This window comes from Helicoverpa armigera, chromosome 3 (genome assembly GCF_030705265.1).
Source record: "Helicoverpa armigera isolate CAAS_96S chromosome 3, ASM3070526v1, whole genome shotgun sequence".
Classification (NCBI taxonomy): Eukaryota; Metazoa; Arthropoda; class Insecta; order Lepidoptera; family Noctuidae; genus Helicoverpa; species Helicoverpa armigera.
The window spans coordinates 6,176,249-6,189,930 of record NC_087122.1 but is presented as its reverse complement, the minus strand read 5'-3'; the positions used below and the strand labels follow the sequence as shown (position 1 = coordinate 6,189,930).

Here is a 13,682-nt window from a genome sequence, read left to right as displayed (position 1 = left end):
CATACGCGACAGGATGCGGATTACATGGTGCATTCGATCCGTTTATGTTTTCGGGTTAGAGACGATCCGACGGCATTTTCTTTTGAATGGATTTCGGAAGGTAAATACTAAACAGGTGCTGCTTATTTATGTTATTGCATATCTCAGAATAACATGTACTACCTGCAAGCATAAGGCGATTAGGAATTAGTTGACAACATCACATTGATTCTATATATAAACAAGTTCTAAGTAAGTTAGATCTACTTTACAAGGAAGAAATTAATACTACAGTAATTACTTTATGTATCTACAGGTAAACTACAAACTCCGATTTCATAGTAAGTGACTTCGCATACGACTACAATTCCCACTGAAAGTTAAGCTTTTGATGTTTTCCTTTCATTAACAGATCGGGGAAACACGAAGCGGGGTCCAATAAATTTCAATACATAACGGAGTTAAATTCATTTCGGCCCTTATTTGTTCACGTCCATGTGTGGCAAACGGAATGGGTCAATTGAAGCACCAGAGCAAATGTCGCCAGACTAAATGTCGTCGATATACACAAGCCTTTCCCGTTCTATATTGGGAACACACAAAATGTCCGCTGGCTTCGGAGCCGTGTTAACATCCCGCATTTAAATTTTCAAATATTCATTGCCAATTAAAATATAATTAACTGCGAAAAGCGTTCCGACGATTCTACGACTGTAGCCGGTAATCGTGCTATAAAATATGATTAAATACGGTCATACGGAAGATAATTAAATTATCTGTAAGTCTGATTGAAAACTACAATTAAATTCAGCAAGCACAATTTCTTTTGTGAGGTGGTGCCGCATTCGTATATTGTTGTAATGCGGACAAAGTTCTTGGAATATCTCAGCGGAAATGATTTCACGATCTCGTAGTGAATATCAAATGTCCGAATCGTACAGACGTTCGGAAAGTAAATACAGTTGGATTTGTATAGGTCGGGAGATCGCACTGCCAATAACCAGCAAATGCTGGCGTCGAAACCAGCTGAAATCGTAAGTACCGGCCCGACCAACTGATATTTGTAAATTCTATGGTAATCCGACTCTGAGCCTAATCCTACTTTCCATTCAAAGCGGTTGAAATAAATTCTAAAAACAATAGGCGGTTATTTGGTTGTTGTGTTCATCGGGAGCAGGTATAAGGGATCCTTGGCGTATTATCTACGCATTGGTATCGTCAGCAATTGTATAATAATCGCATGTATAGTTCTAATTTGTTAAATTAATCCCGTTACGTATTTTGGTACGGTATTCGAGCACGTGCGCGACTGCGAACAATTTGCTAACACGGTTTCGTACTTTCGTCGAGATTCGGAGTTGGTACACCTAACAACTCTTGGCCAAAAGTCCTACGGCTTAATTGGACGATTTTCTACATGTAGATTTGATTTACAGCGTCTCGAAAGTTTAGGCAAACAGGTAGTCAACTTTCCAAGTATAATATTTATAAGATGGATCAAGTTCGAAAGTTATAGATTTCTACGTAACCTGTTATAATATTTGCCTGTAGGTATTTAGGTAAATGAATATGCGTCACGTAGTGTAAACAGCATGTCGATTCTATAAAATATCACAACTCACTTCGACATCACTCTCACTTCGACTTCGATCTAAAGGTAGAATTCCGTGGACGCGACAATAGTCAACCTATGAAAATGTATGGCACCGTTGTCGAGGCCCGTGACAGTCGCGCGCGGCCGACGAATTTCGTAAGCTGCTCGCGGCATTGTCAAAAATTTAATTCTGGTTTTACTAAAATTCTATAGATGTTATTAAGCGCTAGACCATGTTGAGAAGCGTACGGCCGCGAGCGGCTCACGAAATTCGTCGTCCGCGCGCGACTGTCGCAGCCCTCGGCAGCGGTGCCATACATTTTCATAGGTTGACTTTTGTCGCGCGCGGCTGCGACAATCGCGACCCACGGAATTCTACCTTAAAGTTTCGTGATTGACATTGTCAAACTACACTAGCGCTTCACTATCGAGCGTGTTGACAAGTTGAACTAAATTAAAGTCGAGATTTTGACAGATCTGCCAAAATCTGTCTATCTATAGGGAGGTAGGGAGAGATGGGCAGTTGGGAGACATGATCAAATCAGAATAAAAGGGGGTCCTTTTATTCTGATTTCTGATCATAGTTTTGTTTTTTTTTATTGGGTAGTTTACGTTACCGACTGGTAACGGTGTTCATCCATAGACTATCTGTCATTTCTGTGAGTTGTCAAGAACAAACACTCGTAAAAGTACTTAAATATTTTGTTGCGGTTTCGGATCGTTATAAAGAGAAAACTAATGAAAGGTATGTGTATTTTCTATTATTAATTATTGATTGTCAAAATCTCCAGTTACAATTATAGTAAGTCGATGCAATCCACACCTATTATACCTTTAGAAGAGAGTACTACAGCAATAGTTAATGGGCCCCACGTTTTATTTTAGTCTAATATGACCGGGACCACCTACGTAGGTTGACAGGTAAGTAACTATTTTTATTTTCTAGTTTTCAGTGCACATAAGATAAAACCGTTTAACTTAAAAGTTTTTACCGATTTTTTTCATAAACTAAGTCAAAAGTGTCCAATGCTCCCTATGGTAGGGAGGCTTGGACATACCATGTAATGTATAATTTGTAAATTTTGCTCTTCTTCGTCAGTGAAAATTTGTGAGGTTATAAATCTGCGCGAAAAATCCTTTATAGAATCTTGTTTCAGGTACCGTTGCCAACTTGATCTAGAGACTATTATATTTAAAATAGTGTTTAAATAAAGTTCTAAGTGTTTTAAAGTGATTAAGTGCCTACCTTTAACGATGGCTAGAATGTTTTTGCTTAAATCTTTATTAGAAGAAGCTCATGCTTTAGATAATTTAGAAAAGCGTCAACAATCTGCTAGAATTCGTAGTTTATCTTTATTAACTCGCGATGATGACTATGTGAGCATATATAGATTGTCGAAGGAGCTAATTGACCAACTGGAGTCTGATTTACTGCCCTGATAAAGCCCACAAAACGTCGAGGCAAAGGACTTACAACTCGTGTAAAAGTAAGTATTGACACAGTTTATAGTTGAAAAATTGTAATCAAGCACACAATAATAAGAAAAACACTTAGTTCTTAATAAGGAGTATTCCCTTTATGTGGTTTCCCCGCCAGCTGATATGTTTTCAAAAGACTCTGTACTTCAGTTATAATATTGGTATTCTCTTAAGCATGAAAATAACCAAATTGGTCTCAATTTTGTTTTCACTAAATCCAGATAAAGTAGGTATTACATTTTTTATTGATTTATTGTTTCACAGATACTATGTACTTTATCATTCTTGGCTAGTGGCAGTTACCAGAAGGTTATTAAAGAGGGCATCAGAACTTATTTATCGCAACCGTCTGCATCTCGTTGCATAAATGAAGTAGTGGAAGCTCTGAACAATCCGGCCGTAGTAAAAAAATATATAAGGTTTCCTCAAAATCAGCAAGAAAGGCAAATTGGCGCTGTCAGTATTTTTTTTCGTAGGGTAAGCATAGATCACAGCACGAATTTAGAGATTTCTGTTTATTTTATACTTAAAAGCTGCCTCAAATTCCTTACAATAACAAATTATAACTAAAACATCATATTTAGCTAAAATTCTGTGTCAAAACTGATAAAATTAAAAACTGATTAATCTCGGTTGACATTTTGTCGAGTGGGGAAGTCACTAGCACAGCATTGGTCGATGTCGAGCTCACTTCACTTCGCAAGTGATTAGGTGATGTTTACAGAATGCAAAATCAAGGTCGTTCTGAATCGAATGCGAAGTGAGAGTGAATAGCGAAGTGAAATGCGAGTTGTTGTTCGAATTTTATAGAATCGACGTGCAGGCAGGCCTTGGCCCTGTTGGCCCCGCTGGGGTTGCTGACAGTATTCTACTTGTGTAGCCCTTTCATTTGATACCCATATTGAGGGGGCTGTGCCATTTTGTGCCGGCGGCCATATTGGATTTAATTAAAGGTGTATACAAAATTTCAGACCAATCGGTTGACAGGAAGAGGGTGAAATTTGAATTACTAAATTTGATCCAAGAATAAATAATAAAACAAACGGGGTGAGCTAAATAAAACCGTTTAAATATCTCGTAATGTTGAAACTGAGTGTAATTTTTAGGAAAGCTCTTTCATTATATCTAGCTGAATATAAGAAATGGCAATAAAAGTTGATCATGATCTGTAAAATCTGATTTTTTATGCAATAAATTGTGAAAAAGTGCCCATCCCTCCCCTACCTCCCCTAAAGTATGAAATGACATTACGAATCGAAGTGAAATGCGAGTTGTTGATCGAGTTTTATAGAATCGCAGTATAGACCTTGGCCGTTTTTATAATACAATATTAGGTATTTAACTTACATATCCTAATATCTACACACAAAGAATAGACCACCATAGAACATCAACAACCCTTGTGCGACACAAGAATAAGTTGTAATAAAACCCAAACAGAGCACAACAAATCCTTAGCATTCCTAGAACGTGCAATAAAGTCGAATATTAATCACTTACGCGGCCAAACACGTAGTACAGCTATAAGATCTGATATACGGCATTACTAGAGTTAGGCAGGCGCTTCATTTGCAATTTGGTTCAGTGATTTCGTTTAAGCTGAGCGAACGCTGTCCGTGAATTATGCCTATTGTTGTTCCAGTGGCAAAGGATGCATTACGGAGCCTTGTTCGAGATATTCGTCGTCCTTTTATACAAATTGCTTTTAAAACATTGCTATTCATATTATTTTGTGGACGTAATAATTTGTGTTAGTGGATGTAGGTTCCTATTGTATTTTTTGTTTGGGCTTTAGCTTAAAGGTATTCAGAATAACCATTTATGTAATTACTTAGACAATTAGCTTATTTTTTAAGGTCGTTGAAGATAATTACATTAAACATCTTATTTTCACGTACTCAAATGGAACGAAAAAACTGTACTAAAAGCTTATTAATATAGAGGTAATATACCGCTGCTATAGTACATTTATATTAAAAAAAAAAACATAAGTCCACCCGTAAAATAAAACCGTTCAAGCACCTACTCAAGAAACAATACATAAGCAATATGTCAAGAGGGATCACATTAACATCCTCAATAAATTACTCGAACAATCACTCACGATACATTTGTTCTGGATCGAGTCGAATCGACTTATGATATCACTGAGTGGATCACTGGCTAAATCGCCTATTGTCGTGAGGGGATCCGATTCCCGCCACTTACGGCTGTCGACGGATCTCAATCAGAGGTTATCTAACAAGTTGATAAGTACTGACGGCAGATTTGATTTGTACTTCGCTTGTGTCCTTTTTATTAGTCTTGTGTGTCCTTTTTATGGGATTTATCATGAGGTTAAAAGTTGTAATGGTTGATTCATGCAGTCATAATACAAGATTAATTGCTTTTCTATCAATATAGAATCCGCAAATGTTTGTTTAGATTCAGCGTCAATAATCCCGCTTGTTCAGCCAGTATTATTCAAATGTAACAATATCATATCCAATAAAAGTTCCGGCGGCCAGCGGCGTACAAACAATACATCTAAACAGACGTGGCATCAGATCTTGTGTACTGTTGGTTTGCAAAACAAATATTTTCCTAGACGTTTTTGAAGTCGTTACGAACAAGTTAGACGGCCGGTCCACGGGCCGAGTGCAATTCGCGCCACTAGAGTCGCACTCCGGATTTGTTTGCTCCAACTAGTTAAATGTTGGCCCAAACTTTATTTCGGACGTCGAAGTCTCCGAGATGTTGTACCCTTGTTATTGTTGTTCAAGTATATTTAGAGAGGTTCAGACGTACCGTACGAAACAAACATTCGTCTACCGTATTTATTATTCATATTACTGCTATAGTTCCCATTTGGGGATCGTTTACCTTGCAAATGTTTTACAATTACTCGGAATTAACATTTTGATTGTTGTTCTCTGTATTCTAGTGTAATGGTTTCTAAAATGTGGAGTATAATCGGATTACCCGAGTAATTAAAAATACATTATCATAAACATTACAACCATAGCCGTATTCTAAAGATAAATCAATTTATCTTTCTCTTTAATAAATAATCCATGTGAACAAAGCATCGGATCTAAACGGAACAAACAAAGTGAACGCAAACATCTCCTAAGAAAATTGTTAACTAGAGAAAAATAAATTAAAGATCGACAGTAAGCAATAACGGAGAAACAATGTAGAAGGAAACCAAGAATTCTGGTTTGGGGTTTCAGAGAGCTCATTCGAAGTAAGGAAATTCTTTAACAACATTGTTTCTAAATTAAAACAATCTCATAATTGCACATTCTCCAACTTCTTTGATGCAGTGTAGGTATGGTGCGGGAGGCGCCGGAGTGGGGGCAGGGTGTTTGCCCGGGGTAAGTTTTGAGGCGAAGTTAAGCCGATTAAGTGTCATTTCCGGCGCGGAACTAGCACTGTTCATTAAATATTTCGAGTGACTTAATTGCTGAGGTCGCCCGTCTACCAAGTTTTGATGTGAACAGATTTCTACTATTCTTTGCCCATTTGAAAATGTATTCTGTTTTATGCTGAACTTTTATGGCATTTTGTGTGTCAACTTTGCTAATGTGTTTTTAGATTAAGAAGGTCTTAATTGTATGGTTGAAAGTTGCTGCTTATAAATCGATAAGTGAGTCGGTAACTTTGACCGTAACGGCGACAGGACGTAACCATTTTGCGATGAAGTTTCTATTCGTTGTTTAAAATAAAACTGTAGGTACATGATTGATTGAAGTTATAAATTCGATAATTGAACTATCGATGTTCTTTTATTCGTTTCAGCAATAAAAATATCTATAACAGCGACCGATGTCTGTCTAGGGATTAGAATCGATGAACTCTCTCGAAACGTTTGTCACCGTCTCATTGGAGCTGAAATTTTTCTCGCGTATAAAGTTATCGAAATTCTACTATGTAAAATGTGATACATCATTCTAACTTGGAGAATACCAAATTCATATATTATTAGATATATTATTTTTATCTACCTTTGACATTTAAAAATGTTCATATAAGATTCGTGTGAATGAAGAGATATGATCAAAGAATACTAAGTTAGCGCACTAAACCTCACTAAGCTACCGTAGTTTTAGTACTTTATTTTCCACAGTTTGTAAAGTGACGGCAGAAAATGGGTTAATTAATGGTTTCCGAAGTGGACGCGAAACAATTTGTCTGGTGCCCGTGCGCCATTGCCTTCTATGAGCCTGAATTATTATTGTTATTTATGATGTTTGGCAGTTTGTTTAAGCTATAGTGTACTATAGTGTCATTTTTAGTTTGGTTACATTTAATTATTTGAATAATATGACGTATGCAATTTATATATTTTGATAAGTGACAACAAAAGATCATCTTCCAACGCAATTATTAATACAGTGAAGGTACTATCGTATCCCAATGTTAACATCTCTCAATAAATATTTCCCTGTTTGTGGAAACACAGGGATACAGCGCACTACTGCGGGCACAAAGTCCATTACAGTCAATTCGTCTAGACGCAGGCACGTGTTGAAACTATTCTCACGGGTAATCGAATTACCTGCGCCATACAAATAAATAAACTGCCCGCCCAGAATAAACCGTATAACAATTAAACTAAAAACAAATAAAAACTCTAATATAAATGTTCGGATCTTCTTTGTTTACATTAGTTGGCATTTATTATTTACAGAGTCAACCACTTTGCTGTTTCCTTTTACTTTTTTTATACATAAACGGGGAGGGATTATTTTGCCAATTTTCTTTGTTTGTCATTTTCGGAAAACTGTTTAAAGTACGTTTGTTTTTAATTCGGACGAATTGACGCCTACATACATTGCACAATTCCATGTAAACGCTATTATATTTCCACAAAAACTTCATAAGATAAATTCGGCAAAGTACACACGCCAAAAATAACTGAAGAATCTAATTATAAAGCCCATTTGTAAAGAAAATATCAAAAAAGTTACGCACGACCAAAAAGGATTCAATGAGTCAGCAAAGTATGTGGCAAAAGAAATTGAGGGTGAACTAGAACAAATGTGATATTATGGGGCGGGGAAGTGAACCCGGACGACTTATATAAATATAAACAAGCCGTGCTGTCCGGGCATTACGAACCTTCCTATCCTTGCGGGTCGAATTTCGAAAAATCTTTACTTAGGGCCCACGTTAACAGATGGAATAGTAATATATTTCCTTACATGTTGTCGAAGGTGTATTTATGTTGCTGGATATTAGTAGTGTTGTTTTAGGTAGGATATTGCTTTCATATAATTACTGAAGATTTTGATGTAAAGTACCATATTTGTGTAGGAATAAGTACCTTAGTAATTTCAGTAAACTTCACTATTACATATGGGTATTAAGATCAGTTCCTAAAATCTTCTTTTTTAATCTTCTTTAATACTATTTATTAAACGTAGATATTTCATAAAAAAGAATCTTGTCAAGCCATTGCTGTTTTCAAAAAAAAAAAAGAATATTTAGCAACTTCTGTAAAATGGGTAAGGCGATAATAATTCAAAAGCCACAAAGCGAATTTTAATGCGACTTTGATCCAATTACAAGACTTTGTTATCAATTACGCTGACTGTACCTTCTGGGGTCGTTGTGACACGAAATAGAACTCAAGTAGCATTTTTGATATTTGGAATTGTAAAAGGGGGTAAAACTCGAACAAAATTATTAATTTTCTAAGAGCTTAATTAGCATTAAAATGATTGTTGCAATAGGTATATTTTCACGTAGTCAGAAAATCTTTCAGTACAAAAGACCTACAACTTATCAATACTAATATTATAAAGAAGAAAACTTTGTTTGTTTGGTTGTAATGGATAAACTCAAAAACTACTGGACCGATTTTAAATATTCTTTCACCATTAGAAAGCTATATTATCTGCTAGTAAGATAGGCTATATTATATCCCGGTGCGGGCAGTAGCTCCTACGGGACGCGGGTGAAACCGCGGGAAACGGCATACGCGGGAAAAATATAAATATAATAGCTACAGCCAATAAATCTTCCCCTTCTGATTATTACTAAATTGATCTACAAAGAAAATGATGTGTTGTCCGGAATATAGGTACGTGATTCGTGTTAGCCACATATTTATCGATAACAAACCAATTTACCCACTATTATTGTGTTAACAGCTACGGCAGGGTTGCCTAACTTCGGAGATCTTTTGTGTAAAAGCGATTTCTACATAATAATATGTATCTCATTTTACATACCTACATCTAGTGTACATTTTTAAATATAGATACATGAAAAACGTTTTGTAATCAAGGTAGACAATTTTGGTTAAATAATATTAATATAACCGCGATAAAATCCGTAAAAATAGTTTTATTTAAATGTGTAATATTCGCGAAAGTGTAAGAAATCGAGATATGTGTACAAGTTTAGTGGTATATTGTGTAATCAATCGACTTTATGTAGATTATCACCATAAGTAAATAACTTAATTTTACTATTTATATTCACGCACAAAGTATAGGTATTGATTGATTTTAATAATGCAACCTATAATTAAATTATTAAATCGTACAGGTAGGTTACATTGGAGGCGAATTAATACGTGCAAAATTGCAGCTATCAAGTTCGGACGGTAATTGAGGTGAATAAATTTGGAAGTTATCGGCTTTGAAGGTAGCAGTCGATGTACTTTCAACTGCAAGCCAGTTTCAGACCGAATGAGTTGAAATAGAACGTACTATAATTTACGTAAAAGCTTACTGAGTGCGAGAAGTAACGTGAATAGTAGAATCTGCTCATTGCTTTATTTAGCTGTTCTTGAAATACTGTAATCGGATTAGAATTATATTCAGCGTTAGTAAAGCCTGAAATTCTGAACCATGAATACAAACCTAATTTTCACCATTAGTTGGGTACTAATGCTGAAAATTAGGTTTGTATTACTACTACTAGGTTGAAGGAATCTAATGATCTAGCAACCACTTTTAAATAACAATTTGGTACTAGAACAGCTTCGCCAATATATGAATCACTAGCCACATTATTTTATTGAAATCAAGTAAAAAACTACCAAAGAAACTTACAAAAAGCCAATCTAAAACAGATCTTGGGTTACAACTAACGTCTTACACGACATAAGTGCTGGCATATGACGTCACAAATACGAACGAACTGTAGCCATCGACGAGGCTCACTTTTTCAATATCCTCGAGCTAATGGGCGTCAGATGGCAAGTTGGGTAAAGTGATGCTATCAAAAAGCGATAGGCCGCGGTTTCGCGTGGTTATCGGACCACTTTGCTCTTCTCTGACGTGGGTCCACTCGACACGCTATACACGGGTTTACACAATTCGAAATGAATTTAGTGGTAGTTTGTTCCGTGATTTTTTCTTTCTTGAGTTTTAGTTTGGGAAGGGATATAAGTATTGGTATGAAATTTGAAAAAGTTTTGTGCCTTATGATTTTATAAGATCTTTTTTTAGGAAAGTGGTCTGCTTATTTTCAATAGTATTTGTCTCCACTTTTTATTTTCTCTTACCTACCCTAAAATACATAAAAAATACCATTCATAATGTTTCAGTCCATAAACTTGTAGGTCACGAATAAACTAAGTCTCATTTAATATACATCATTATGCGGAATAAGTCACCGTGACACTTTTTATAATGGCGCGGCTATTTATAAAACAAATGAAAATCCCGCGTTTTCAGCGCAGGTACAATCGGCGACTGTTTTACTATGCTCTGAAGGCACGCCACCCAAAAAGTTATAAAGCAGGATTGTTCAAAAAATATTCTCATAATCTCCTTGTTTTTCAGATTAACGTTGTTACAATTCTGTTTATTAACAAAGCGCTTTTAATTTGAGTTAATTGTATTTGCGACGGCGCATGATTAGCGAGGGTTTGTTTTTAAGCCAGATACAATTAGAGATGTTTTTTTCTGTCTGGCTGCTGTAGGAATGCGTTTTCTTCTGTCAAAGCCTCTTTAAAGTTGAGTAGACAATAATTTAACTGTACGATATTTTTTATAAAAGCACATTGAAACAATGTGCTTCTTTTAGGTCAAATAACCGCTAGTCTTGATCAGGTCACAATTAGGTATTTCTAACCACAAACTATATTACGAGAATTCTATTCCAATTTAACATCGACAACTAGATCAGCGCCTCTAAAATGTAACAGCACCGCCAGATAATACAATTTTCCCTATTCTTTTGCATAACAGAGTAGCAGCATTTTAGACGTCCGTTTGCATTGTTATTCAGTCGACGAAGTCACAGCGGCGCACGCTCCGGAGCTTATCGTCGGCCCCCAGCCGTTGTAAATTAAATAAATATACACCTAATGAGCGGAAATACAATGCATGACTAAGCTGAATAATTACTTCATCTTTCTATTCGCGGATTTACTTCGTCATGCAAAACTCGTCTTTTAAGTTCAGTTCGTACAAAAAACGAATGTAAATTTATTCGCCGTACATCCGCGAATCTCGTTTTTAAGTTCGAGTCTAGAATGTATGCGGAAGCTATGCTATTATTTATTGCTTTCCGTTAGTTTGCTTTCAGTAATTTTTATTCAGAATAGAGAGAGATAAAGTGAAATATGCAAGGGGTTCATAGTCACCCCGCTGCGCAGGAAGTTATGATTGAGGGTGACTTTATACGATTTGATTACATGTAAGCTTTTAGACGGATTACAAGGGTTTTTGTTATCATATTTTACGCTTGTTTTTTGCTTTACGAGTATTGCCAAATTGAAGTAGTGCTTAGTGAGTAAGCAGTGAGAGTAGTCATGGTTTGGGCAAAATATGTAAATTATTCTAACAAACGGGACGATGTTCTTGAGAAAATATACTATTTCTTACCTACATATTTATATACATTGTTAATTCTAGATAAACTGAAATACTTAAGTAATTTGAAGCTTAATCAAGTTTCATCAAACAGTAAACAAGTACAAGTTACAAATACCTATCCATAAAATCCTGCCATTAAAAACATCCGCTGTACATCCATCTACAAATATGGCCGCGAACAAAAGCCCCACACTTACACTAAGCAAACAAGGAGAAATAAAGTAAAAATCTATTCACTGTTAAAATCGATATCGCTATCAAAATGCACCCATGCTACCGTTCAAAGGCTCGTCCGCCCGACCGCCTCAAAGGATGTTCCTCGAAACAAGCCGTACGTTCCCACTCAGATCAATGTACAAGGGTATAGAGCTCCTCTTTCCTAGAATCATGAGCACTTGGCACAAAACACATCCTTTCTTATCCCTCTGTGAGGGCGTTTATCGACAGGTTTTTGTAGAGCATCGAAAAAACTGTTTTTTTTTTCTCGTTGTTAAAATGCTGACGTCATCTGTTGCATAATAAGTTTTATTTTATTAATCTGTATGAAATTAGTACCTTTTATTTGTAGATCTCTTAAACTACGACTACCTTGGTAACACTTTCAATAAATTCAAACAGTATTATTTTTTCGATGATGGAGTGTCTTTTGTTTCTGCCGTCAACAAGCCTATGGCGACATGACAAATATCAGAAAATATAATCATCATTTTAAATTTCCCTTGTATAAAAGGAAACATCTCGGGTAAAGTCAATGTTAAAAAACGCTGTTAAACAAAAACGGTGTAAAACAAACATTGATTGACGTGACAAATAAAAAAATGATGCGCTTGGGATTGAAGGGAAGCAAAATTAAATTTCTACGTAAAGAGACTTTTTGTCCGTTATGTATAAGAGAAATTTCATTTTATTGAAAAGGTACTTACAGGTAAAAAACAATAACAATTGTTTCATTAATAAACAAGAAGAAAAATCAAATAATGTTATCTATCTTGATGCGCAGAATACTTACAACACTAATTTCAAATGGAATGATTTTAATGTTTAAAGCACGTTTTCATTTCTAGTCTGTTTTTCATTTTGTATTCCAGCACTGACTAAGTCAAGTACCCAAGTAGTTGGATACGAACGAGAGTTTTTCCAAGAATTTATCCTCTAAACGCTAGTTAATTTTGGTTCATAAATATTCCAACAAAATAATATGTAATCCCAAGAAAAGATTCTCATGATATTAGTTCGGTTATTACAAACAATTTATTTAAGCCGATTTTCCATGATCCCAACAAGATAAAAATATGAGATAACTCACAATCTCATAAAGGGCAACCGCAAAAATATATACAGAAAAAGCTTAATAAAATAAACCGTTAAAGAAAAGATGATATTTGATCACATTAATCGAACATTCAAAGTATTTGTCTTTTGGCTCTGAACCCGTCCCACTTGCGAAGGGAGAGCGTTCGAGAATTTCAATTTAGGAGAAGAATGTGCCGACATAACGTGTGGCCCGAGATATTTTGATAGGACATGTTCTCCGTGAATAAATTTCTTTCCTCATATTAAAAGTTTTTAAGCGGTTTTATTTATTATCAATTTGTGGTCGCCGATGTAATAGTTGGCGGACAAATTGATTTTCTTTGAAAGAGTAATATAACATTTTAATAGAGACATTTTCTAAAAAGACACTATTAATATGGTTACTGCTGCATATGAAAATTGAAAATATTTCAAAATTTCTTCAGTAGAAAACACACACAATAAGAGAACTGAGTTTGATTAAAATTCCATTGTAAATATTAATACGCATTGTAATA

The 13,682-nt window shown here is 35.5% G+C and overlaps 2 protein-coding genes across 3 annotated transcripts in view; both read right to left on the bottom strand.

The window, feature by feature from the left end:
- Dip-beta (Dpr-interacting protein beta) overlaps nucleotides 1-13,682 on the bottom strand; it is a 71,481-nt gene that overhangs the window by 33,311 nt on the left and 24,488 nt on the right. The window lies entirely within an intron of this gene.
- Nucleotides 4,101-13,682, bottom strand: part of LOC110380488 (cullin-associated NEDD8-dissociated protein 1) — a 574,273-nt gene continuing 564,691 nt past the window's right edge. The window contains exon 25 of the transcript XR_010278155.1: nucleotides 4,101-4,122. The gene's annotated coding sequence lies outside the window, so the exon portion shown is untranslated. The remainder of the gene's footprint in view (nucleotides 4,123-13,682) is intronic.